The sequence below is a fragment of the Anser brachyrhynchus genome (genome assembly GCF_964034855.1).
Source record: "Anser brachyrhynchus genome assembly, chromosome: 4".
Lineage (NCBI taxonomy): Eukaryota > Metazoa > Chordata > Aves > Anseriformes > Anatidae > Anser > Anser brachyrhynchus.
The window spans coordinates 4,386,089-4,413,905 of record NC_137698.1 but is presented as its reverse complement, the minus strand read 5'-3'; the positions used below and the strand labels follow the sequence as shown (position 1 = coordinate 4,413,905).

Below are 27,817 nucleotides of genomic sequence, written 5' to 3'. Positions count from 1 at the left end.
TCATTTTTTTTTTTCATTTTTTCTTCTTTTCTGGGGGGCAGGGGTTGTTTTTTATATTTTTGTTTGGTTTTGTTTTTATGGGTGGGGGGAAGGTATGACACTGTTATCTTGCACCAACAAAACCATATTCAAGCTATCATCAAAACAAGAGAAGTTACACTGAATCCATATATCAGGCCAATTTAGTCAGTGCTAGAAACAAATGAAGAATGAAGAGTTATGTATTCTCTCAAATAGGTCGTCACCTCAAGCTTTGAATTCAGTTCTTTTCCTGGTTGCTAAGTAGCTGCATGTTTAATATTTCTAACTAAAAATAAAAGGGCAGTAAAATTCACTGCTACCTATTAAAATCCACAAAGTAAGTTTATCAGAATAAAACGTACTTAAGGTCACTTTAGGTTTTACCAGAAGAAAGAAAGGGATACAAATTCTTAGAACAGAGAAACTTTTTAATAAGAATTGTATACGATGACTATGAAATCTCTCCTAAGGTATGAGTGCTTGTTTTCTCAATTCTGTAAAAGGCTATGCATATGCAAAGCTGTTTAGCCCTCATGGTAACAGCTGAGCAAGAAATAGTTTACATAAAATAAAATATTGGAGGCAAAAAAAAAAAATCCTTCGTAGTTCTATTTGATGGCATCCAGTTGTTGATTGCCTCATTCAGTTCACAGTATCCACTCTTACTCCCTTCACAAATCACTTGCCTCAGCTGATTTTAGCATCAAATAAGAGTAGTTTTGTTGTTGTTGTTTTAAATACTTGAAACTATCCAGCTCAGTTACCAGTAACAACGTTTTAATCAAGTTAGTAGGTGGGTGTAGTTGGGTGGCTGTAGTACAATCAGACTTGGCCTTTGTCCATGGATACCTTAAAACTTTCAGTTAATCAGCACCAAATCTTATCTTCTTGTAAGAAATGACTCCTCCTTCCTGCGAGAAATTGTTCCTTAAAGTCTGGAGCCCTAAAACTGAAAAAAAGTTTTTGTTTTTATTTATTTATTTTTATTAATGGAAATGGTAACCAACACAGTAAAGACAGAAATGTAAAAAATTTCCTTCTCCTAAAGTCCTGCAATGATTTCTACCTTTGCACACTGTTGTGGAGAATAGTCTTTTCTACAGTAAATCTTGTATCACAATGAGTGGGGCAGAAGGCAGATACAAAATGCCAGACAGCGCTCCCCACAAATATCCTTTAGTCAGACACTGCATTAGGGTAACTACACTCAGCTAAAATGAATCAAAATTCTGGAGGTTACTGCATGTAGTCAAGACACACACGACAGGAACTTCGTCTCTAGACTGATGATTATATTACTCTACAAAATGCCCCCACTTCTTTCAGTAAAAGGATTTTACAAGTTTACCTACAAACAAAGAACTACTCAGCAAGACAGGAGAAATGAATGAGTAGACAAGATGACATTTGAGGTTCCATATTTTCTTAGCACCGGATGAACAGAGTAAAGAGACAAATTAAAGACAAAAAACAAATGTAATTGCAGTATTGGACAACTGAATAATCTCTTTTGTATGATGTACTTCCCTGAAGAGCTAAAGGTGGATAAAAGTTCTGCTAGCAGAACAGGAAGACAACTGCTTCTTTAACCCCCTGACGACAGAAGCAAATTGTTTTGTCACTATGGGGGGAGACTTGCCATGAATGTGAAAAACAGATCTCTCCACCTTGATACTATGCAGAGCTACAGTGCTGGGGTTTCAGTTATCACTATTTTTATTCTCCCTGGTGATACAGAGGTGGTTTTTTTTTGTTTTGTTTTGTTTTGTTTTTTTTTTTTTGTTTTTGTTTTTTACTTTATGAAAAAGAATCTACTTATTGAATTTTTTGAATTGTCCTTTACTGCCAGGGGAAAAAATGACAAAAAAACACTAAACATTATTTATCTGTTTTGTAATCTAACTGTTTAGACTTACACACACATACAAAATACAATTGCCAGTCTTTATTATTATTATTGCTTTATTTTATTTGTTTTGATGTTAAACGTCTTTGGAAACCATTAATATTGCACAATGAAGATAATTATTTATTTTTGTGTCTGTTACTTTTTTTCTCAAGTGCATTTCCAAACCTCTACTTCTCAATAGCACATTCAGTGAAATCAGTCAACTGAGTGATTTCCAACTCAACAGTATGAATAAAGAGCCTATAATCTGTTTTTAAATAATTCAACTCTAAACAGCATTTCCAGTTCTAGCCGTTACAACAATATTTACATTTTTACTATTATACATACATAAGCTTTATGATAAAAAAACCCACCAAATTACATCTTGCATTTACTTACATTAGGTATTTATTACTTCTGTATTCTATATGCATCTGTATAGGCTTTTTTGGTTTGGGTTTTTATTTCCCCTCCACTAAGCCTGTTTCAAGATGAAGTACGATGGAGAATTAGAACAACTTCAGTGTTCACAAGAATGCCAATTACAGATGAACGCCCTGAAAGCTGTACTTATCCCAGAGAACAGCAAAACACAGAAAGTGGAAAGATAACAAGTCCCTCAAGTTTCTTGCCCAGGCTCTGGCCTTTCTCTTGACATAAAAAAAAAAAAAAGAGACTGTTTATGACAGCAAACGCTATCACAGATCTCTGTTCCCTGGACTTTGGTCTTAAAACAACTGATTGATCCACACAAAACATGAAAGTATCAATGCATCATTCACATTGTCTTGTAATTTGATATGTCAGCTTTCTAAGCAAAAATACAGGATAAAAATATGGAAACAGGAAGTCTATTCCTTCATTCAAAGTTTGTAGTGTAAATTATTACTTTGGGGTTGCCCCTATCTTTAAATTTCTTGAGTATTTAAGCTCATCTGGATAGATGATACTGCCCATGTATTCCTGTTTGGGGTACCTCAGGTTATACTTTCCTCAGAAGAAAAGTAAGATGTACTTCTTCCTATAGCAATGATGATTTCACCTTTACATAAAGAGCTAAGGATAAAGTCTTAAATAGCCTCTGATGGATGTGTCTATCTTGAGACGCATTATAAAATATTTTTCATTACCATAAAAAGCAGTATTTTTGACTGGGTGTGTTTTGTCAGAAGTTGTGCATCAAGGGTAGTGAGTTTGAGCCACAGTGGTCTTCAAGGTCTTATCTCCTGCATATGGTTTTCTATACATACTGCAATTCATCTGGATGCACAGAGCTGTAAGGAGGACCCACTTTAGTGCTAAAAGGAGTAATATAACTTTTTGCAGGAATACTCTTTGTTTTTTGTTCTTGCATATATTCATTGGGCACCAAGATTTTCACTATGTCATGTAGTAACACTTCTCAATTGATTCTGACATACAAATGATAGCTGTCTCTTCTTAAAAGGTCCAAAACTGAAGAAATGTGGAATAAAATTATTACAGACAAGTGAATGTAAGAAAAGAAATGGTCAAGTAGAATAAGAATACTCACTGGGGGATAGTGGAAATGGGTAGAGAACATGCTCATCAGTGGTGAAGAAGGAAGAGCCCGTAAGTTAGGAGGACAACTATTAATACATATTTGTATATGTGCCTAAAACATACCTTGATGCCTACAAGAGGATGACCTGTGGTATAAAAGTCTGCTTAGACTAATCAAGCAATTTAGAAGCCTGAAGTTCAGAGAGCTTTTCTTGCTAGGCAAAATTTGAGTCCCAACAAGTGTGATTGGATATGTTACAGAATGTGGAATAAAACTTCCTGTGTTGTACAAGCATAGTAAGAGAATAACATTCTTCAGAAGCCACCGCTTAACTGCTCCATAATTAATTTAATTTCTCCATGCTGCCTCTGATAACCTGATAAAAATTTCACACCGCAGAAAGTACAGGAAGAAGCTATATGCTAAGGTATCTCCCTTCTAAAGAGCACTCAATATTAAATATTAGTATGCTTTCCTTGGTATTGTACAGGGTATATAGACAGAAAGAAAGGAAACTATGACTCACATTTTCCACTCAGTTTATACAAAGGCTTCCATTAACATACCAAGAACTAAATGCCTGCAGCAAGGAGAGCATAACCTCTTCAACAGTAAATGTAAACTATATGTCCACGTATAGACACATCAAGAGGGTCTGATTACACCCAATGTAATTAGAAACTCAAATAGTTTGTGATATCTAAACCCAAGATGCCTATGGACTTAGGACCAAATTCTAACCTTGGAAGGATACTCACAGCTCACATGGATTTCCATGTTTCATGGAAGCACTTCAGTATGGCAGATTTGATAGTGGTTTTAATACTTCAATAGCATTTGACTCCAGCACATCATAATGAAAATGTAATACCTATTAAACCATACTGCAGAGCCCCAGACTTTCACAAATTCAAATCTACCCTACTCTATATGCCAGCTAATACAAGGTTCATCTAACAGCTGATCCTCCAATTAATGAATAAATGGGTGGTTGTCCATTGCTGTCCATTTATGAAGAAATACTTCCCGTCTTTCATAAAGCAATGATTTCTCAATGTTTCTCAATTACCATCATGTCTTAAAAGCACCTCTCACAAACACTATTGTGTACCACGTGATTCTGTAGATGTTGTTTGTCACCCTCCCTACTAGTACTTCTGCAGATAGTGGAGAATATTGAAACGTAACCCTCTATTCAAATGAAGACGTGCTGGCATAATGCTAATTAAGATTAGTGGTGCTTCACTTTCCAGCTTCAGTGTTAGACTTACCAAAGAATAATCAAAACTACCTCAGAAACAAAGATAGGAGAGAAGCAAAGTGGAAAGGGAGGAGGCAAGACCACAGTTGTTACTCAAAGCTCTGCATAATCTTTCTGACTTGGCCAGTCACAGGATGAAAGGGCAATCAGGCGGCCATGATGCGGCCCTGCCTGCCTTGCATGCAGTAGTGCAACTTGTCAGAGCATGGTACTACTGCGGCTCCATTTATCTAAAGAAACATGCAATACCATTAAGTGTAACATTCAAGGGTCATGAGGCATTACTGAGAGATCTTGATGAATTAGAGGGCTGGGCAATCATGAACAATCTGAAGTTTAACAGGAACAAGTGCCGGATTCTGCACCTGGGATGTGGCAACCCCGGCCATACATACAGATGGGTGGACAGGAGGCTGGAGAGCAGCCCCACAGAAAAGGGATCTGGGATTCTGGTTGACAGCAAGCTGAACATGAGCCAGCAGTGTGCCCTGGCAGCCAGGAGGGCCGGCTGTACCCTGGGGTGCTTCAGGCCCAGCGCTGCCGGCTGGGTGAGGGGAGGGATTGTCCCGCTCTGCTCTGCGCTGTGCGGCCTCACCTCGAGCACTGTGTGAGGTTTTGGGCGCCACAGTAACAGAAGGGCATAAATCTATTATAGAGTGTCAAAGGAGGGCGACTAAGGTGGGTGAAGGGTCTAGAGGACGAGACGCATGAGCAGCAGCTGAGGCTCGTTGGTTTGTTCAGCCCAGAGCAGAGCAGGCCGAGGGGAGGCCTCATGGCGGCCTGCAGCGCCCTCACGAGGGGAGCGGAGGGGCAGGCGCTGAGCTCTGCTCCCTGGGGACAGCGACAGGACCCGAGGGAACGGCATGGAGCTGGGACAGGGGAGGGTCAGGGTCCCCTGAAAAGGGTCTTCACTGAGAAGGTGGTCAGGCACTGTAAGAGGCTCGCCAGGGCAGTGGTCAGGGCACTGAGTCCAACAGAGTGCAAGAAGTGTTTGGACAATGCTCTTAGAATTCTTGGGTGGTCCTGTGTGGAGCCAGGAGTTGGATTTGATGATCTTTGTGGGTCCCTTCCAGCTTGCGATATTCTTCGATTATATGATTTTAAGTGGACACAACAGGAAACCTCAACTACAGCTGCCTAGAACAGGTTCAGTGCATTTGCCCGCTTTGGTGATAGGAGCAGAACAGCATCAGTGATCTAGGTAGGGGATTAATCCCATGGCATTACACCATTTAACTCCCTGGTTTCTTGGGGGTGACGTGAAAAAGTCCTGAGTAATTCCACAGAGACTAAAATTCTCAAGTATGACCCATGTGCGCATACACTGTGTGTTCCAATGTTCCTTGAGTGAAGCAAAGTATTTTACACTCATTAAGAACACATGAACAGAACTTTCACACTGAAGCATGCAGACTTTGGCTTGTGCCAACTGCCAATTATATCTGAATAAATTTTTCCAAATATTCTTACTCAATGTTACTATATTTCTTTGACTTTACAGACTTTACTATCTAAAAATAACAGTAAAAACAACACTCAGGAGCAGTGTGTTAAAAGCTGGCAGTAACATATCAAAGCACAAAGGAAAAGAGAGCAATTTCATACTCCTGGTTCACTTATTTGTACTGAAAACTTAGAATAATTAAAAAAAATCATTTAAACTACTCCTATTATTTTGGCATACAGTAGTCCAAGGACATCAGCCTTTGGTTCCACATAAAAAAAGTCCCATGCTTTTTGTCTGTGTAGCAAAAAGCTATCCATATGACAGGCATGACTGCCATAAAGAAAAGGTCCTCATCAGCCAAGCCACCCATACCAAAAGCTAGCATAGTTAGGGAACAATTCTTATTCTTTCCATATTTTCCATTTCATAATGTCCCTTTTCTACTAGAAAATAAAAGACATGCATGTAAGAGATTATTGTTTACCATTTGCACTTGCACAATAGGGTATTTTTCAAGTGTTTCATATATACTTGTTTACTGTGGAGCAGAAGGAGATAATTTTCTTCAGAGTAGCAGTAGTTTTCAAGATTTACTGCAAATTCTGAGGTTGAGATGGTTCATAAAGGACCCCTATACTTGCTTACATTCCCGATGCAGTTCATGTAATAAATTGTTAAAACTATAGCAAAAGGTTAAGCAATGCTTGTGCAAATCTGTCATATTAGTCTCTCCACTACTACTACTCAGAACAAATAGTTCAATGATTACAGTTCAGACTATATTTAGGATAAAGTAAGCAAAAGGCATCCTGTTGAGAACAAGATAGAATGGAAAAAAAAAGATGACCATATTTTCCAAGAAGAACTTAAATGCAGTTGTTGATAGAAATAGCTTTTTTTTTTCCCCCATAAGGTATAAGGGTTTGTAAATTTAAATTTCCCTTGCTTACTCCTAGGCAGTGAGAAGGAAGAGAAACTAGACAACTATCCATTAGGGGAAAGACTTTGATGTGACTACATGACTAATGAACACAGCAATGAAAATCTATTTCTGTAAACTTTGTAATCTATGTAGCATGCACCTTATCCTCAATGGATGGGAGCACAATGCTCTCAGGATGTAAAACTATAATGAAAACCTCTGTCAGGAGAAAAATGGTACAGAGCTGAGGATTAGAAAAGTTGTTCTTATCCAGTGTATGTCTTACTGGCCGTGTCTATGCTTTCACATAAAACTCCATACTGCTAGGGAAAAGGTGATTTGCAGGACTTTTAAAATTATTTTTAAAGCATGTTTTATTCAGACACATTACTTAGAAGTTGTACACTAGCTAGACACAGTTTCATTACAACACTGAGCTTAGTTTCCTAAATAGAGGCATTTTATTGATTTTGCTTTCCTGTTTCTGCAAACTTAGCTGTGTTTGAAAGATAAGATAATCTCTTTCAGTCTCTACATCATAACTTGGGGCAGGTGGGTGCTTGGGTGCTGAGGATGGGCTGTCTTTGGCCATCATAGTATATTACTTCAAAAAGACTAAATCAGCACACCCCAGAAGCGTAAGACACCACATCATCTCAAGGAAAGACAGCACATCTCCAAAAACAGTAATTTACGTGAAAATAAAGCTATCCCAACTGCTTCAGCCACTATTTACATCTCTGAACACACATTCTCTCCTCACTGCTATCACTTCAAGGAAACAAGACTCACATGCTAGAAGCTGGCATCTTAATAAAGGAAAACAGTCATGCCCTCCTGCTGCGAGAGATTAACTCCTCCAGACGTAAGCCGCACGTATTTAAATCCAAATACTCCTGGTCTAGCAAAATTAAACCTGAAGTTACTATAGCTCCAAACCCACATATAACTAATATACGTTCTTTCGACAGAAGAAGAAATAATATCTCCAGATTCACCTAGCCCTTCTCCAGCCACATGCAGTTTGGTCTAGTCCAAAACATGCTTCTAAAGGCAACTGTCCCTCAACTTCTAAAGCCAGGAGGGAAGTGGTAGCCTGGTCCCAGGTACAGGAACCCCAGCTCCTCACCATACTGCTTACAGGTGGTCCTGTGACACCCCCAGCAGCACTGGGGCATCTCAGCCGCTTCATAATAGGCCATTCACAGCACCTATGTATATGGTATACTTCGAGCTAGTCAACACCAAAACCAGTTCTGTTTCATCAAAATGACGTAGTTTTACTTGCTACAACATCTCACTGCATTCCCTGAGAAAGGATTAAAGGTATCAGTAAAGAGTCACTTGAAAAGGCAGTCACCTTATAGTTAAGAAACTCACTTTTATGCGCAAAAGATTTAGTCCACTGACAAATAACAACACAAAAAATAGAATAATGGCTTTCATCCAAATTAACATGATGCATTAGATCACTGCTTTTGTCCAAAATTTGTCAATACTCAGTGCTGATGTTTCTCTGCCACCAGCTAGCTATGTAACCAAAAACCTATCATTCATTCCAGTTGTTCAGTGAAAACTAGGGAAATACCATTCCAACACAAACAAAATCCTTTAATAAAGATGAGAGAAGGAACCAGGTGGAAAAGAAGATGAACTCTGCTGGCCCTAGAGAGTCCCATACCTCAACCCTGCATAGTGATCAAACTTGCACAAATCAATAAATTTAGCTCTTTCTCAATTTCACATTCTAACAGCTTCATACTGGACGATGATGTGGCCTAATAATGTGAATCTACTGTAATTGTTAAACTTTCTCCTCCAACAAATTAAAAGCATGCAATTTTCACATACATATTCTACCATTGCTTTATGCATATGCTTTGCTAATATCTATCTCCTTTTAAGCCCAGGCCACTGTAGGTTAGTATAAACAGGAATGTAAATCTTCAAATGATAAGTTATGCTGATACATGACATTCGATACACAGCTGACTAACCATTGTGTTTGCATCAATGTCATTGCCACCTCTGTCCGCATGGAGAATATCAAATACTATGTAATGACAGTTCTATGACAATAATAGTTCAACAAAAGTCTGCCTGTGGGACGTACCAGGTTTCACAGAGCTATTATAACATCAGAACGCTACTGGCTATAAAAAGTAGTATTTTTTGCAGGAACATGCTCTGAGTGTGTATGTGTTTGTGCATGCGCACACGTAAATGGTTGAATGTGTACGTGTGTAGAGATGTTTATCTTCTCATTCCACATCAATATTAAGCCTTCAGTGAGATTAATTTTAAATAATCATTGAATATTCACTGAACATTTTAAAATAGATTTTAAAGTACATTATATTGAATAAGTGCCAGGAGAAACTTCTTGTTCTTGAATTACAGCACAGGTTGGATCTTTAAAAGAGCCTAAGGGTCTGAAGTACATACAGGAGCTAGCTCTAAGTAAACCGATAGCAGGTGTAGGGCTCAATATAGCCCTGTTGGCATGGAGCTCTGCACTTCCCAGCAGAGTAAATTAGAACGTGTGGAGCTCCATACTGAAGTGGCTGAACTGCCTTTGCCATCGACTATAATGAGCTTGGATAAAAAGCTGAACACAAACTTTGTGCAAAGTGAATCACAATGCTAATGCTTCAGAATATCCAGCAGCAAGCATCTGGAAACTTCTGCTGCTATTGTTGAACTTCATGCAGAATTGCTCCCTCAGTGACTACAAAGATCTTTCAACTAGAAATGAGAATTTTTCACTGTGTGGATAGGCCTATATTCAGTTTACCTGAAATATTACAAAGTGCTTCAGCTATCTCCCAAGCCTGATCAGGAGAAAGGTTCCTCTTGGACCCTATTTCCATAGATGATAAACAGGACTTCACCTTCTTTCCAGCACTCTGGGGTTAACCTCATCACATCGTTGATATTTACTCAGCAGGGAGTACCCCAACAGCTACAGCATGGTTTTAGCACCCAATAACCAAGTAAAATAAAAATGCATCATATCAACAACTGTGCACAGCCAAATTCGTCCTCAGAAAGATCTGGACCACTGTCAAATGCCAAGTCACATCTTCAGGCACTAAGCAGGAGGGCCAGAGTTACAACAGGGGAACCAAGTCATAGTTACAATTTTGAAGAGGCCTCCAAGGCTGTGGTTGCTAACCAAGCAAAGAGGAACATCTGCAGATGCTGCAGTTGAGGCAACTCTGCCTCATATATAGTGAGGTAATGCTTGTACTTCATAGAACATTAGTTAGATCATTATCGGAGTTAAGTGGTCAGTACTAGTATCAATTTTAAAATATGAATGCGACAATTTGGAAATGGTTCAGAGAACTGCTAAATAATATTATTCTGGGCTTGGAAACCTGCCTTAGAGAGAAAAGCTTAAGCGCTTAATCTATTTATTTTATCAAAGAGAAGGTTAAGATGTGACCTGATTATGGTTCATAAGTAGCTACACATGAACAGACTCCTTAGATTTGACAGTCATTTACTCTAGCAGAGAAACGCATGGCTAGATCCAAGAGCTGGGAACAGGGTGAAGGCATGAATTTTTAAATGAGAAGAATTAACCATTAAGATGATCTATAAATGGGTAAGACATGCAATTTTTTTGTATGATCTCAATATATATATTTACTAGACGAAATTACATGGCCTGTTATTAGAAGAAAAGAACTGTCCTTACCCCCTCAAGACATACAGAGCCTTCACGTTATGGTGACATTTCTACTTCAGGCTGCAAATCAATTAAAACAAGTGCTTGGCAATTAGACGCCAGTAAAGAGTTGTCAAAGAAAGAAGGCAGCTACATTATCTCATCTATATTCTAAAATCAATTCCACTTTGAAGCACAGACACAGAGATGGGGATGTGCACATACACATGTCCTGGTTTTGGCTGGGATAGAGTTAAGTTTCATCATAGTAGCTGGTATGGTGCTGTGGTTCAGATTTAGGATGAGAATAATGCTGATAACACACCGATATTTAGTTGTTGCTGAGCAGTGCTAACAGGGCCAAGAGCTTTTCTGTTTCTCATGCTGCCCTGCCAGTGAGCATGCAGGGGATGCACAAGCAGCTAGGAGGGGACACAGCCAGGGCACCTGGCCCAGGCTGACCAAAGGGATGTCCCGTACCACACAGCTTGTGCTGAACAATAAAACTGGGGGAAGTTGGCTGGGGGGGCTGCCACGGCTCGAGGACTGGCTGGGTATCGGTCAAGAGGTGGTGAGCAACTGTGTTGTGCATCACTCGCCTTTTTTTTTTTTCCCCCTTCTTTCCTTCTTATTAAACTGTCTTTACCTCAAACAATCAGTTCTCACACTTTTCCCTTTTTTGTTCTTCTCCCTCAGCCCACTGGGAGGGAGTGAGCAAATGGGTATGCAGTGCTTCACTGCCTGTGGGTTAAACCACAACCCCCTGTACACATACACAAACTTCAACTGCATTTGCTTCCAGTCTCTATATACTTTTACAATAAATTTGCTCACTATGAAACTCCCTGGACTAAAGAGCAACATACCTGAATTATACGAAAGATATGAATAGTAAGATACCTAAACGTTTAAAGCCCTGACACCTTTTCATTCATTTCACTTATCAATATCAATTTAACACAATGATCACGTAGATACATACAATACCAAACTGAGTTGGGCCCTTCAAAAACAACCAAAGAACCATCAATATTGTATGGTATTTACTCCTTAGCTAATTAATGGTTGATAAGAACAATACAATGAGCAAAAGGAATTTGGTGTTCAACAAGCATTGAATAATGTCAGTGACACACAGCTCAGAAGAAGCTGATAAGAATTTACACGTTGAAAACACAGGGAGGCATTCTACACCTGTGACATCTTTTTGTCTATACAGGTGAGCATGCCTTTTATTAAATCCTTTCTTGGGTTATATCATGCCTACTTCTGGAAGAAAGTCCCACTTTCTTTGCTCCTGCATCTCCTGGAAGCATAGCCCTGTTTTTATCCATGTGTTATGGCTGTCCTTGTTGCCAGACACCTCTTGAAAACATGGATGAGCCAGTGACAGTATGCTCCCAATACAACTTACTGCTCTTGCAGAAGTTCTCTCTGCTGGTCTCCTTTTTTCTATTGGCATGTAATAATTGTCCCCACTCATCCCCTCCAAAGTTATAGGGGAAGTAGTTTAATGCAATTTTCCTGTTACATGATGGAAATATTCTTTTTTCCTCCTCCCATCTACCAAACTAGATGGCCAAGCCAAAAGACCTTTTTAGGGCTTATGATCTTCTCATTTTATTTTTTTAAACTTTACCACCAGTACTGATGCATTGATTTGTTAGAATTTTGTTAGTATATCTTCCCATACAATACGTATACTTAGTCTGTTACAACCATAAGAGAAATATGGACTAAACTTTGGACAACTGATTTTTCCAAAACGTATGGTTGTATTCAACTGTTCTTACTAGATATGCAACCTCAATGAAGAGGGATGACAAGAAGAAAAGTTTTATTCTCAGTAACACAACAAACTAGAAGAAAAAAGACAAAAAAATGCAATATCAAATAAAATGTAAAATTAATAAAAACAAATAATACAATGATATACGTAAAAATAAAAATAAATGCCAAAGTTACATTAAAAAAATCAATAAGGAATAATAACATGGACACAATCTTTGCACAAGCATATCTTCGTCAGCAGTTAAGGCAGACACTTGAGTAGCAGAGACAGGCTCCTATGTTCCCTTCCTGCAGATCCTATGGGGGGAATGGTAACTTCAAGGAAAGGGAGAAATTAGGGAGCCCAAAATGGTAATTTTAATTAATGTCTCCATATATGCCACAGACATCCCTTGTTATCATCCAGGGAGACATCATCTCTATGAAACCACAAGTGAGATGGAAGTTTCCTCGTGATGGAAGATTTAGCATTGACTTCACAACAATATAATTTCAAGTTGGTCTAAAATCCCTCAAATGCCTGTTCTTTTACTTTCAGCTGTGCAGGACAGTAAGAGAGATAAAGAAGGGAGTGAGAAGTGGACAGTAAGGACTGAAGCTGTCTGAAGCAATGTGGTTCATAGCCATTGCTCGTCCCTCTGGCCTCGTTCACCCTAAAGAAGGAATCGTTTCGTTGTGCTCCCTCTTTTATATGACTGCAGTTCCCCTGCTGTTCTCATCTAGCTGTTTACCAGCTCGTGACTACATGAGCACTAGTTAGAAGAGAAGCCACAAAGCGTGTACAGCTCTGTTGTGCTTTCCTTTGCACCTTCTCTGCCTGCCGGAAGGTGATGCAGCACATTGCAGTTCAGACACTTATAGTTTGTAAAGGGTGATACAGCATCATTAAAGGTGTATTAAAACCAGCCTCCCAGCTCCGAAGTTGTGGTGTGCCTCGCTCAATAAATTAGAAGTGACAGGTCTTTCACTTTAACAGGCCTGTCTTCTGAGACAGTGTGCCATTGCTTCACTGCCTCTGTAAAATTCAGTTTAACTTTATGTTTGTGCTATAGCAGCTTTTGGAGTTGTGCTAGGATTACTTACAGTATGATTAACCACCTTCATTTTATAATCATCACAGAATAAAGATAAATAAATGAAGTGTACTGACTTATGCTATGAACCTCTCAAAGACAGCGTCACAGTAACAGGTGACGATTTGCATACTGCATTTTGCATTCAGGTCTCAGGTTAATGTGAAAGAAGCATGAAATCATCTCTGGGGATAATAATAATCCTACTGCCTCACCTTTGTTTCAGTTCAGAGACATGAAATATTCCATCTTTCTCATACATTAGTTCTGGGCAGAAACTGAAAACTGAAGTTATATGCGATATAAGTGACTATTAAATACAGAGTTTAAAATGTCATTTTTCTGTCATTACTTTCTGTTTTAACACAAAGACATTATGATCGTGTTTTGGGTTGAAAGGAAATTACGATGGGAAACAAACATCACAATCAAGTCTAAAACTAATTATACTGTATTTTTGGAGTGCCAAAGCTAGAGAGTTATTTTGTATTACTCTTCAGATAATACCAGTAGCATGATCTTCCCCTGCATTTGGCACCATGGCTTATGTTCTACTACAATGTTTTATTACTGACAGACATCCAGTCCTAAAAAGATGGTACCTGAAATGGAGATGCAACATTTCTCTTAAGCTCCAATGCTTAATCTCATTTCGAAGACACAGGATTACTAAGAAATTTATCATCTTTTTGATAAGCTAAATATTCTTCCTTAACAATAGTCAAAGATATCTGAGAAGAAGAAAAGATGTTTCAATGTGTTTGATTGTATGGTGCTTCACACAGCATCCAACTAAAATGCCTAAAACAGTTACACTTAGAAAGCATCATTCAACAAATAAACAGAAAAACGTGCTATATGGTGGCTAATAATTAAAAAAAAAAAAAAAATCTAGAAATGCCGTATCACCAAGAAGCTGATGCAATAGCATCTCAGATGGAAGAATTTAGTAATGTTTTCATTCTCTGACCTTTAATAGTGTCATTCAGGTTAGCCATGGCTGCCCTCCACTAGCAGAACACATTTATACTCAACACTGCAGTAAGATTTAGCAGAAAACTGCCAAGATCAATTAACTGTCAGCTACGCACAGACTGTTTATCTAGGTCTCTTCTGAATGTTAAAGCAAGGTCTACTTAAACTGGCCTTTACTTTTTTCAATATTCATCTTAAACTTTGGAAGATTGTACCAGGAGTCTTCTAAGAAAGATACAATATCTACGTTATTTGTATCCTCTACATTCTGCAAGCTAAAAAAAAAAAAAAGAAGAAGAAAAAAAGAAAGAAAAAAGAAAACCACAGCACCACAATGGTCTATTTGTGAAGGGCCACACTGCCGGGACACTGCTGTCCTTTTTAGCTTTAGTACTCAATGATCTATGACACACCCTGCTTATCTGCATCTATCAAGGGCCAAAAGGGGAAAATAAGATAGCCTGTACTGACCTCCAAATGCTCATAACGCTTTGCAGCTTTACACCGTGACTGAATCTCATGCTTCAGGGCTTCAGCCAGATGTTGGAAAGGTCAGGAACAAATGCTCTTCTGCAGTTCACTGTATTCAGGCAGGCCTTCCATGGAGCATCAGAGACTGCCACAGGTTCAAAGCCGATATGAGATGAAGAAACCCTGTGTTCAAAAACTGGAATCCGCCATTGGGATACCTGACTGGTGTGTGGCCAGTTCACACGCTGAAGGCATAAGCAATGACCAGACCATTCAAATATAAAAAGACTTCCCCTGTGTTAGGAAACAAACCAAAGACCCTTGCTTATCTTATTTCCCCCCTCCAGTACAGAATATAGGCTTCCCCTGGGGTTACTATGGTATATTTCATATAACCCAGTCAATACAGAAGACTCAGATATTACCGACAGTCTTTCTTGCTTGCTGCTTATGGCATGCAGTCTCTCGAGGAATAAAATAATATCATTGTTGTCTCTGGGTAAATTGTGTTGCTTGTGTTAGCAGGAGTTCAACACACGTTATCTAGAGGTCCCTCCTTGGTTTACTCTGCAACTTTGACATGAGCTACCGTACTTTTATGGGGCCAATTCCAAAGACTATTTTTTGTTACCATTGTAGAAAGTCAAGTACTTTACTGCTACAATCTGTTGATGTTTGCTTTACTAGCTCCATGTATGTGTACACATGGATCCGTGTCTGTATACACACTTATATACAATTGTATGCTCACACACATTAGCATACAATTATAACAAAACAGCATGCACAACAGCAATTTGTTTTTATTTTATATTTTTTTAATTTTTAATGAATTGATTTTTTTGTTCCTGGACCAGCTTAACCCCAAGGAAAAACACGAACTAAATTGCCAGTGGGTTTGCTCTCAAACAGCTCTCTGTGCTGGACAGGAGGCTGAGACTATGACTCATCCACTGGTCATCCACTCGTACCGAAGCAATAATAGACAGTCTGAGAACAGCATCCAGCAGCATTGCTAGAGTTCAGGAACTGTGTTCCTACTGCATGCCTCTGTTTAAAGAGGTTTAAAAAAAATGGCATTAAGCACACTTGCTTTAGGCCAAATTTTGGGTTGAATGGAACTAATTCAGAAGGAAACATGCTGAACAAATTAACTCTCTTCCACTATTTTGCTTAACCATTTTAATTAATGTGAACATCGATAAGTGAAAAGTCAACTAGTTAGGGTTGCTTATTCTGAGCCTGCAACTTAAAGGGAAAGGTCAATTACAGAAACATAAGGAAGTTAAGAAACAAGCAAAATATGTGCACGCGTGAAATGACTCTTACTAGCTTAAAAATATTAATTTTAATTTGTCCATTCAAAGCATTACAATGTATTTTTTTGCTTTTATATTTTGAATGAAACACAGTAACTGATTTTTCTACTGTTTTTTTGCTCAGGACTAAATCCAGAAATTTTTATTCTGTGCGCAGTCTGCTCTACAGAATAAAAAGTAGACAAGATTGCTAAGACAGATCTTTCAAAGACAAAGAAAAGGAATGAGTCATTTGCACAAAAAGTACAAAAGAGGGAGAACAACAGGTCACAGAACACAATCCCAGATCATTGTCTGTAAAAGCGTAAATTGTTTTTTCCCTGTTTGCACTCTAATTATCCAAAAAAAACTATTATTAGTAGCACGCTTAAAAAAAAAAATCACATTGTATTCCTCTGAGAATGCTGAGTTTCTATGTCTTTGTTATATTCACACTTCTTTATTGTATTTATGAATATCTCTATATAACACCAAACAGTTAAAGTCTCAGGCTTTGAACTACAAGATAAAATTAATGAGTTAACAGCACTTTAAATATACAAATATTCAGGATCAGATCCTTCTCAATTATATCACTTTCAGTTGACAATAAGACTTTTAATTAAGAAATTGTGAAAGCAATACGCAATTAATGAAAACTACATTCAATGTATATATTTACCTTCAGAGTTATTCTGAGATTAACGCTAACATGAAGTCCTCATATTATCGCATACAACACTGTCTATTCTTTATTACATCTTGAGAAATAAATTTAAAGTCACTTTGCTAAATATTACATAACAAGAAAATCCTTTTAGCCCTTGTTTGCAATCTACACTTAGACATCTTAAAATCACAAAAGCCATCCAGAGATTTAAAAATCATTACCTTAGAATACTTGTTTAATAGAAAGTGATGGCTTAAATGCTACAATATGTTCCTTGAATATCTTCACATTAAATGGTAATTAAACAAAAAGCTGCCTGGCCCTCTTCAAGGGCAAGTCCCACAAAGCTCCTCATTATCGTAATTTCCAATTTGGAAGCCAAACTAAATAACAAGAAGTAATTTGCCAATTAGAACTTCCTGCTCTTTTTCCCTTTATTCCTTAAACACCATTCAGGGGCTGAACCAGTCAAACACTTTTAGCTTCAAAACTGCAAGTGAAAGAATTTAATTTGTTTCTCTCAATGGTGAACCTGTCAAGAGGCAGCAGTGATGCATACCATGTCCCAACACAACAGTTGCCCTTAAATACAAACTTTTCCATGTAATACCTACGGTTTCTTTTTCTAATTTCCTTCGTTTTGCTCCCCATAAAATACACACATACACACACGCTTTTCCAAACTTTGAGACTTCTCACCAATGATTTCTGACATGTGGAAACGTCCAGGGACAAAACTTGTCTTTTGTGCTCGAGAAGCTTTTAGAAAGCAAGAGGCACGTAACGATAAAGCCAACACAAAAGAGTGCTCAGAAGAAACAAGGTCCCATTCAGCCAGTGAAAAACACTGAGCCCAGATCATTCCAGATGGATTTTCAGCTTCAAAAACAAGACCACTTTTGAATTCTGTTATGTGCCTTCTTGAGAATTCAAATCCTGACCAAAAAGAATGAAATCAGTTTACTTTTCAAAAGCTAATTTGAAATGCACACATGCAAGGTGGAGCAGAGGTATACAGACGAATGGCACAGTAAGCAGTGATGCTCAGGTGCAGGACTAGGACCTAGAGTACACTATTATTCTGTCACATTGGTTTTCAGCACTTTGCAAGCCTTTCAAATTAGAATTTGTTTGTTTCGTGGGTGTTTTTTTGTTTTGTTTTGTTTTTCCTAACCAAAATGGTCAGTGAGCTCATGTGTCTTAACCTTGAAAGAGGCAGAAGAATGAGTGGAAATGGGAAATACTTTTAAAAAATCTTAGGCTAGAAAATCAATCACATAATGCTAGCTCAAGTCATGACGGCAGGTATGGAGAGGAACTAATTAGTTAAGATCAAGCACCACACTAACAAGAACGCAGTCCTTGTGGTAGGAAAGCAAGCTTTTTCATAGTACACTGCCATGCCTTTCTGTTATGCTGCACAGCACCACCCAGAAAAACACCTGACTTTGGGAAACATTTAACAGATACTATTAATCTTCAGGGCTCTTTGTATCTCAGGATGGAGATGCTGCACAACTGAAAGTTAGGAAACTTCCATTTTAATCCCCATCTATCACCATTTCAACTTGCAGTCAGTAGCGGGAAATCAAAAGCTGGGCAAAATTCAGAGGTATGATAAAGAAGCAGTATATAACATGACACAAACTACTCAATTTTCCCAGGGCGGCAATATGACTGCCAATTTTAATACATAATTCAGTGTTTTCCTAAAGGAAGAATTAGTCTGGGAATTCCAGTTGTCTGTTTATACATCAGTTCATGCTAGTAGATCATAATGAACCATACGATCATGATAAATTAAACCTATGCTTTTTAAATGCACTGAAAGTACACTTCAGAATGAAATGAGCCTAAATTCATGGACTGTTTGTAAAGCAATTAGAGACAATCAAAGAGAGGCATTTTGTTAGGTAACTGAAAATACTGTATTGCTATGAAAGGCCGGCATACTTGCAAATAGATTTGTATGAAGATAACAGAAATATTAAAAAATAATAGGCAATCTAGAGCAAGTTTGTCTTTGCACATCTTTCATAAGCCTATGGTAAAAAATTCTAACCACGAAAAAATAGTAATAATATTGTCTCTATACTTGTGCCCTCTTAATAAAAATCAGTGGGATTATTTGCTTAAGAAAGTTATTTGGCCTTTTCCTTTTATTTGTTTACAGAAGGCTTTCTGTTCACCTTTCAGATCAGTAGCTTGATCTAAAGAGAGTTTGATGTTTCCCACAACAATCTTCTGTATGAGAAGAATGAAAAGAAGGATATAATAGCCAGCAGATTAAACAGTCTTCTGAGGACTCAGGGCTCAGAGGTCAGAACATCACTTCGCTACAATATATCCAAGAAGAAAAGGTGTGTTATTTTGAACACAATCAAAAATTTAGAACTTCATAAACCTGTGAATTTTAACATAATCCTGATCCCTTAATGCCCTTCTGCAATTGTCATGTCTATTACATTGACTATTTAAACTCATTTTCTCTTAACTGTTTCTAGCTAAAGTCTCCCACTAAGGGGAAAAAGTTCATAAAAAACACAGCGATATGCTTACCTCATAATATTGTGTGAATAACATGGGATAGACTGTTCAGATCAAGTCTCTTTTTCAGCTTTCTGATGTTGTCTCTGCAGCTATTTTGTGGCACAGGTGGCAGGCAAGATTTGAGAAGGGCTGCAACCCACAGGGATCAAACGTAATCCAGTTCATACCATGCAGCCTGAGTAGCTGAACTAGGTTTAATGTAGATAGTAACAGATAGCATTTCTCGTTAAAAATGGTGTTGAAAAAATACAGTAGGACATATGTAGACAACATGCTTTCTGCTTAAAATGGTGAATGTTGAAGCTTAAAATGTGAACATAAGGGACCCATACAACCTGAATACATAGCAGTGATTGTGACTTACATGGATTTATCCAAGGTAGATTTAACTCAGAGAGCAGGGCGGTACTGATTGCTCAGACTGTGCAGAACAGAACACCTCCACAGGAAGAAATAATGTTTGGGCAATGAACCTGCACCTGTCTCACTGTCTTTGAGTCAAAGACTAAATTTGATTCAGCTAATGCACCTGAACAAAGTACATCCTTCCTGTGCTGAAGTAAGAGCAGACTGCTGCTTTGAGAAGCTTTCCCAGTCCACCCAAATTGCAAAAGACAAGGGAAAGAAGTGAGAGAGAATGAACACATTTATATATTGTTAAAACATAACGTCAGCAAGCTATGGCACCTTCTTTGACTTTGTAAGTCTACCTTAATAGTCCTAGGTAGGCCTTGATCATTTCAACATTAGTCTTCTCCAGCATGGGGACCTGCTGTTTCCTAGCCACATGTGGCTTGTCCAACTGAACAGGCTTTCTATTTTTTAAACACTGAGCTTAAAGTTCAGCATTTTCCCTGCACACTCCAGTCAAAATATTCTTTCCCCCACTAACTCTTGCAGTGTATGGCATATGGATATCAAACTACTGCTTAGTGACCATACCTACACATAACTTTTAGCTATTATAAATCTGAAATAGAGGTATAGTGAGCCACTAGATAAAGGTTTGTAATAAAAGCATTGCCACTCCATTTAGTTATATCTATATCTCTCTATATAGATATATACCTATACATAATTTGCAATCTCCTGAGTTCTGGTGGGAAAGATGAAATATAGTTTCTGGTCATCTTGAAATAGAGCTTAATATGAAGGTGTTCATTCATAGACCATCAAGATAATAACTAAATATTTCAAGATCAATCTTACTGCGATTAGTCTGAAAATTGGCTTACCCCAGTGTGGTTCTTAAAATTAAAAATTATTAGACTTCTTGAGTTTCAAAAGTCTTTGGCAGCTCTCCTCAACTCAGTTAATCAAGTAATACCTCCTAAGGGGTTTCCTGAAGTGGCTAAAAATCCCATTTTCATAGTGCTCAAAGAATTATGACCCAATCTTTATACGTGGGATAATAGCCACAAGCGATAAAAACTATGAAACTGTACTTTGTTTGGGGAAAAGATAAATATATGTACTTGAAAAAACATCTTCGCAACTTTCTAGTTTATTTTAAACAGTATGCATGAGAAATAGTTTAGCTCGAAAAAAAAAATGAGCAGGGGAAATGGAATAAAACTAAAAAAAAAATACTTCTGTAAATCTATGCTAAACTTCCCCACTAGTGACCTTGGCAGTATGCTGAAGACATGAAAAAATACATAAATGATTATATTAATATTCACTAGAAACAATATACCATTATACAGTATATATTACTTCCATGGATCTCAAAGGATGTTATAAATGATGGTGATATCCCAGTTCCGTGCAACAGGCATTACTACACTGACTTTCAGGGTAGGTAAAATCAAGCCGATGCTGTTTCCTTCCTAAAAGGATGGGACTGATTTTCCAAAACCAAGTGTTTTTTGAGTGGCATACAGAGGGCAGTGGGCAAAGCCCCTTGAACCAGATTACTGGAGTTGGAAATGCCAAAGCAGGAGCTTGGTACCAGCTGTTTTCTAAGCCATGCACTGTTCCACTACTTCTATCAGGCATTATTAGGCTTACTTCTAAATGACTTCACAGTCACATAAACCAGCATCATTCAAAATACTTTGTCATTTTCCTATCAGACAGCTGTGGATTAATGAGATAGCACCCAAAACTGTTAGTAGCAACTTAGTTATTAACTAATTCAGTTTTTGAATGGAACTTGGCCACACAGTGAAATCTCACTAAACTGCAGCAACACAGGGAACATTTTAGCTTCCATTCCTACTATACCATTTCATACGATCAACCATGCCAGGCAGGAGATTTGCAGGTATCTGAGGCCCAAGCGAAGACTCCTCTACAGCTCTCTCTACCCTACTGCAGAAGCGTGATGAGGCACACTCATGGCACGTTTTTTCCTACTCATGCCTACAGTTCATTTGGCTGAATCTCTTTGGGTTGCCTGTATATGCTTGTGTTCATTTCTGAGGACAGTACGTACCAAGGAAACTCATGAGTGGAACTAGGAGAAACAAGGCTGCGACAAACTAGCCTTTCATGATTATTTGGCATTCCTGGTAAGTGTTATTTCTGCCATGAGTGGCATGGGAAGAACTGCTTACAAACAGGACTTCTCTGTCACACTAGTCCAGCCTTACAGTTTTTACCCAGAAATATATAGCCAACTGTAACATTTCATTGTATCAATTAAAAACATTCTCCAGAGTGCTTGGATTATGGCGGATAAACACTAAAAATATATAGCGATTACGCCCAGTGATGGTCACCCTTTGCTGTCCCTGAGACTCTGCCAGATGATTTGAGCTGCCTGCATTCTACCTGTTCTGCTAATCAGCATTCCTATCCAGTAAAAGCAATTAAGCAAAGATGTAAACCCTCTGTTTTCCTCTGTTCAAGGAATTGCACAAGCACAAAGTAGACGGCTATTGACTTCCGTACGCTTCAGCACACATGCTCAAGTCCTATTAAAGCTCTTTTTTCTCCATTTTCAGTAAAGCCAGAAGACATGCTGTAGGAACAGATGGAGGGAGATGTTCTCAGTTGGCACTCACCTTAGTTACATTCACACCTGCCCAGATAAACCAGAGCTTGTTAAATCCCACTGCCTGTGCCCTTCTGCAAAAGCTTTAGCTAGAACTGTTAGCTAGAAGTTTCTAATGCTGCAGGCAGCTCCCGCATCTTCATCAATTCCCTTGTTGCTATTGCAGTTCAGCTCCCTCTTCTTTAACACAAAGGCAGTGATGTATCCAATGAGATGGGATCTTTGGGAGGTTTGTTTTAGGAGCCATGAAAAGCAAAAGACAAATTTCTGTCGCTACTGCAGGCATTCTAATGCCAGGTATTGCCAGGTACAACAGTGGAGCACCTACAAATTCTGGACCAAATTCTGCTGGTAGTTAATACTATGTTTGCAGAGCAGCCTGAACTTAGTAGTAAGTCATATTCAGCCCACATTTTTAAAGCAATTTTGTTATTCAGCATTTAATTACAAAATATTTTATAAGGTAAGACATTTTCTTCCACACACGATGCTTCTTCCCACTTAGCATTGAGAGATAACGGTCCATGCTTTGAAGCATGTTTGTTAACATATGAAATATTCACTATGAAGCATAGTTACCATATATGTAAATTTGGTTGCATAATGACTTAATTTAAAGAAGTAGTTTTAATAATGAACTTAAGGGAAAATTCATTAGTCTCACTGTTTGTTTTGGTAATATCGTAGACATCATGTTCCACTGGGATAAAAGTTAAATTAATAGAGACTCCTTGAACTTCAGACTTCACATTATACAATTAAAAGCTGAACAAAGAATCCCACTAGCCCTAGTAATACATGAATTAATAATTGTAGCAAATACATGAGAGCAGATCAAACACCATTTTGAAATAACTGATATCCCACCAATCTTACTATTAAAATATTGAAGCAACTAATTTTGAACTCCATAATATAATAAATCATTTAACTTTCAAATTAAATATTTCCATGTCTTGCTTTACTTCTGTTACTGATACTAGGAAGTAACACAGTCATTAGAGTCAGAAACATTTAATCACAATAGAGAAACTAAGGTAAATGCTTCAAAACTGAACACTAAAAAGAGTCATTTGCAATTTCTATTCTGCCTGACATTTTGTAATGCCTTTACCACGTACAAATTCACTCATCTAGATATTTGTCAAGTATTTTTCTCTGCAAAATCTATGTACTTATAATGATGGTGCCTTAGCATTTATGCTCTATGAAAAAATGAAAGGTCACCCTGAAAAACACAGTTTCCATCAAGAAAATGTTGGAAGCAGAAGTGTTTCCATTTGAAGCAATATTCAGCATGCTTCGTTAGAGTCTGAAAATCGACTCCTGCCACTACTGGAGAGCAGGCTGAGAATAGGCTTGAAATAACCCTTCAGAAGCTAGGTGACGGTACCACTGGATGTGACACTCTGCAGGATCCAGACCTTTGCTTCTAGGAGCATGCAGCCCACCTCAGTGACCCAATGGATGGCAGCATTGTGGGAGGGCAGGGTGCTAAGCTGGCTGCCCACCCTCCTGGCACCATCCTTTGGTGCAAACATTCAGCCCAAGCAGCCAGAGTCTCCAAAACCCCAAGCAACTGTCCATAAGAGGAGCTCCTGTGGCTGCCGGTCTCACCCATGAGTCTCATCTAGGTCCTAGTGTTAAAGATTGAATGCACAAAGACTACTGGATGCAGAATGTATTTCTATTACCCGCAAAAATGGAAAAATTCAAGCACTAGGATGATTTAGAAGAGATCTGGAAACAAACAAACAAAAAAAGTTCTGGCAATAAGTAGTTGGTGAACCATCCAGTCTGAGAAAGGCAACACACAGGACAAGCTTCTGAGGCTTTTCTAATCTTTCACCCCTACATCCCCAAACAGAAACTAATAGGCTACAGTGACAACTGACAAGAACATAAAACCAAAGTTTGCAGTTTTGCTGATGCTACCTGAGGCAACAGGTTGGGTAATCTACAGTAAAGGGCAGTAATACCTTTAAAATTAAAACTTCTCCTGACAAGTTCACTGGCACCAACATATAGTCTGGGAAAAAAAAAAAAACTATAAAAACATGACTCAAAATTCACACTACCGAAAGATACTGGCTTCTCTGGGTTATTGCTTTGTTTTAAACTAGAAGTACCAAGGCATCCTAAAGAAACAGAAAGGTTTCCTGTACAGCATGTCTGACCTCCACGCATAACCCTTAACCTACTGGGAAAAAGCTGCACATTCCAGCCCCCCATTTATCACTTATTTTAACTGTCATAAATTACTTTCACTGCTATAAAGCAACAGGTTCTAATCCGGTAAAATATTAGAACTCCAGAAAGTTTATTCAGGCTTACATATCAATTCTAAACAGTACAACCAAATTTGCTTATGATAAGAGTTGGTTTCAACAGCTGTGATTCATAAGAGGTGCTCTTGCTGCAGAGAAAAGCAAAGCAGCATTTGGTAGCGAAGTCTGGTCCGACATGAGCAATATCGTAAGGACTAACAGAATATATCAAAACAAAGTGTTTAATTGACCCCTCCCTTGCTCTTCTGGCCTCAGCTATTTTATGCTGTTATTCTAGTTTTCTTAACATATTTTCAAGTATGTGTGGAAGTACAAAAAGGCTACATACATAAAATCCAGATTTGGATTAGCTCTTAGCTCTCCCTTTCCATATTCCGGGGAACTCCACTGGGTTTCCACTAAACAATCCTGGAGCTGCCTAATAATTAGAGCCCTAATTCTGAATCGATTCATTTGAGACATCATTGCAGTGCTTTATAAGCTCACAACATGCCTTTGTACCCTGAAGCAGCTTCACTTAGAATGGTAGTATACCAGTAACATAGGAAAAAAGGTGGTGCAAGTATTCTCGTGTATGAGTCCTGCTGAAAGCATTCACAACATTCAGGGAACTATCCGCTTGCCACCCCTTCCATTCTACATTTCCCTGTTTTTTTTTCCCCTCTTTCTCTCTCTCTCTCTCTCTCTCTCTCACATATACTCACCTCCACCCAGAAAATTCCATTAAAAAAAAAAGTTATACAGTCTCACCAAATGGACCAAGGCTATCTTCTATGTCAGGTAAGAAAACAGCCTACAGGAAAGTAAACACAAATGTCTAGCAGATGCACTTTCAGAGTAAAAAAATATTTCAGGGGTTACGTTTAAAAAGATGCTTTTCCAACTGTTGGCCAAAAGAGGCAGAAGTGAGCTGCTCCTGTCAGGTGTCACTGCCATGGCTCAGTGTGCAAGCTCTAGTTTGACCCTTCTGAAAAAAAAAATGCAATTAGGGACGCATAAAAGGAAGTATTTAGACACTGCTGTTTAGCACGCTGGCCAGCCTAGTATGTAGGTGTCAAGTGAAACAAAAAGATAAAGGAACTTTTTAAAGGGCTTTGTGTGTTCCAGATAAAAGCAAAGACCTTTGAAGATCCAGCTTTTGAAGTAGGTTTCGTAGGACAAAATGTGGACAGACTAAAACATATCTTTATTTCCACTGACTCTTCACCTTTCCCCCCGACTCCTTGCTCTCCCCATTCCTCCAAGGGAGCACAAAAAAAAAAAAAAAAGTCTAGGAAATGAACCATGCCTTGCAAGTATTTAAACAGCAATCAATTGAGGAACAATGCACCTGGGGATGTTCAAACATCTGTGACCTACCCTGAAGCACCTCAAAACTGTACCTTTATCTTATTTATATTCTAATGTGAAGTATCACAGCTTTGCAGAAAGTTTAGACATGTTTCAGAAAACTGAGCTGAACATATGCATCTACGCCTGCAATACCACGCTGATGCCCAGATCACAGATACATGAACCTGGCCTTCAAAGGACATGACAGAATCTTGCACAGTATCCATATAACTACAGACTCCATACTGTTTAAAAAAAAATAATAATTAAAAAAAAAGTTTACAAAAACTACAGTTATACATTCTTTTACATTAATCTTGACAGAAAAGGAAAAAATGCTGCAACGAGAGACTACACTACAGACACACAGTGAGAAACATGTTGAAGAAATTAGGATTATAATCATTGTATCCATAACTATATTCCTTCAAATTACTTTCTATTAACCTTTTTGAATTATTTTCAATTACATTTTTAGTACTACAAATATTACTACTAGATAAAATCACTGGAGATACATCTTTCAAAAACTTACATGGATTACCTGCTGTAATTCAGCAGTCAAAAAATATCTTCATGACCTTCCAGTCAAATCCCTACTTCAAACATTCATTCATGTTTTCCACAGGGATTTAAGCACAGTTTTAGTTCATGAAACCTGTTTGTGTTTTTGTTTGTTTGTTTAAAATAAAAAAGAAAAAAGAGAAAAAAAAAGAAAAAGAAAAAGAAAAAGGCAGCACTGACCAGTCTAATATTAGAACTTCCTAGCTTTCCAGATATGAGTGAGACCAAGAACCTGACTATATCTGAGAATGGTATAGTCATGCACCCTGAAAATTGCAGTGGCTAGCCCATCAATACCACAAAATTAATTACCTAATGACTAAGTTTTCAAGAACCTCCAGAGGTCTGTGGATGAAGTAGGAGATAACATCCCGTCCAGGTTCTGCCCATTCTCAATGAATTCTTAAATATGTTGGCCTCTAGACTGTGCATTTAAAGCCATCCATCAGATGCTAGGAGTTGTGATGACATGATCATCCTCTGTCCTCCCTCTCCACACTGTAATTTTTCATCCACGTAATGTTCAATATATGGTAGTGTATATCAACTGATTGCATAAAAAATTGCAAATCATCGTCTTCACTCAGGTAAGGAAAAAGCTATCATTTGCTCAGTATTTTCTATACCTTTAAAATACCATGAAAATATATAATTCAAGAAGGAATCTTCTAAGAATATGAAACAACTTCTACCCAATTAGCACACTAATCTTTAAAAGGACAAAAATAAAATCCAAGTTTTGAAGAGTATTTTGGAAATATATATATATAAGTTCTAAGAACATCATTATCTGCTAAATTAATTGTGACAATTAATGAAGATAGTATCAAGTTAAAGGCATATTTTTTTCTTAAAGAGTTGGATAGGATGTACTTACTTCCAGTGATCATATATTAAGCATTTTTTACGGTAGTTCTATGGCAATGTAATCGACTGTAAATCTCAGCTGAGGTTAGTCTGTGTGACTGACAGATTGTGAGCAATGGTACTAAGCAGGACAATCTACAGGAAGTGCCAAATATGTAACTGTCACAGAAAAGGTGAAGATATGCTCAATACTATTTGTG

The 27,817-nt window shown here is 38.1% G+C and overlaps 1 protein-coding gene and 1 long non-coding RNA gene across 2 annotated transcripts in view; both read right to left on the bottom strand.

Annotated features, from left to right (window-relative positions):
- The window catches only part of COL25A1 (collagen type XXV alpha 1 chain), a 306,551-nt gene that overhangs the window by 192,967 nt on the left and 85,767 nt on the right, over positions 1–27,817 (bottom strand). The gene's annotated exons all lie outside the window — the stretch shown is intronic.
- Positions 90–26,531, bottom strand: LOC308195173. Its single transcript, XR_013951310.1, has 2 exons — positions 15,051–26,531; positions 90–970 (listed from the first exon to the last, which is right to left on the bottom strand). It is a non-coding gene; the product is annotated as an uncharacterized lncRNA (long non-coding RNA).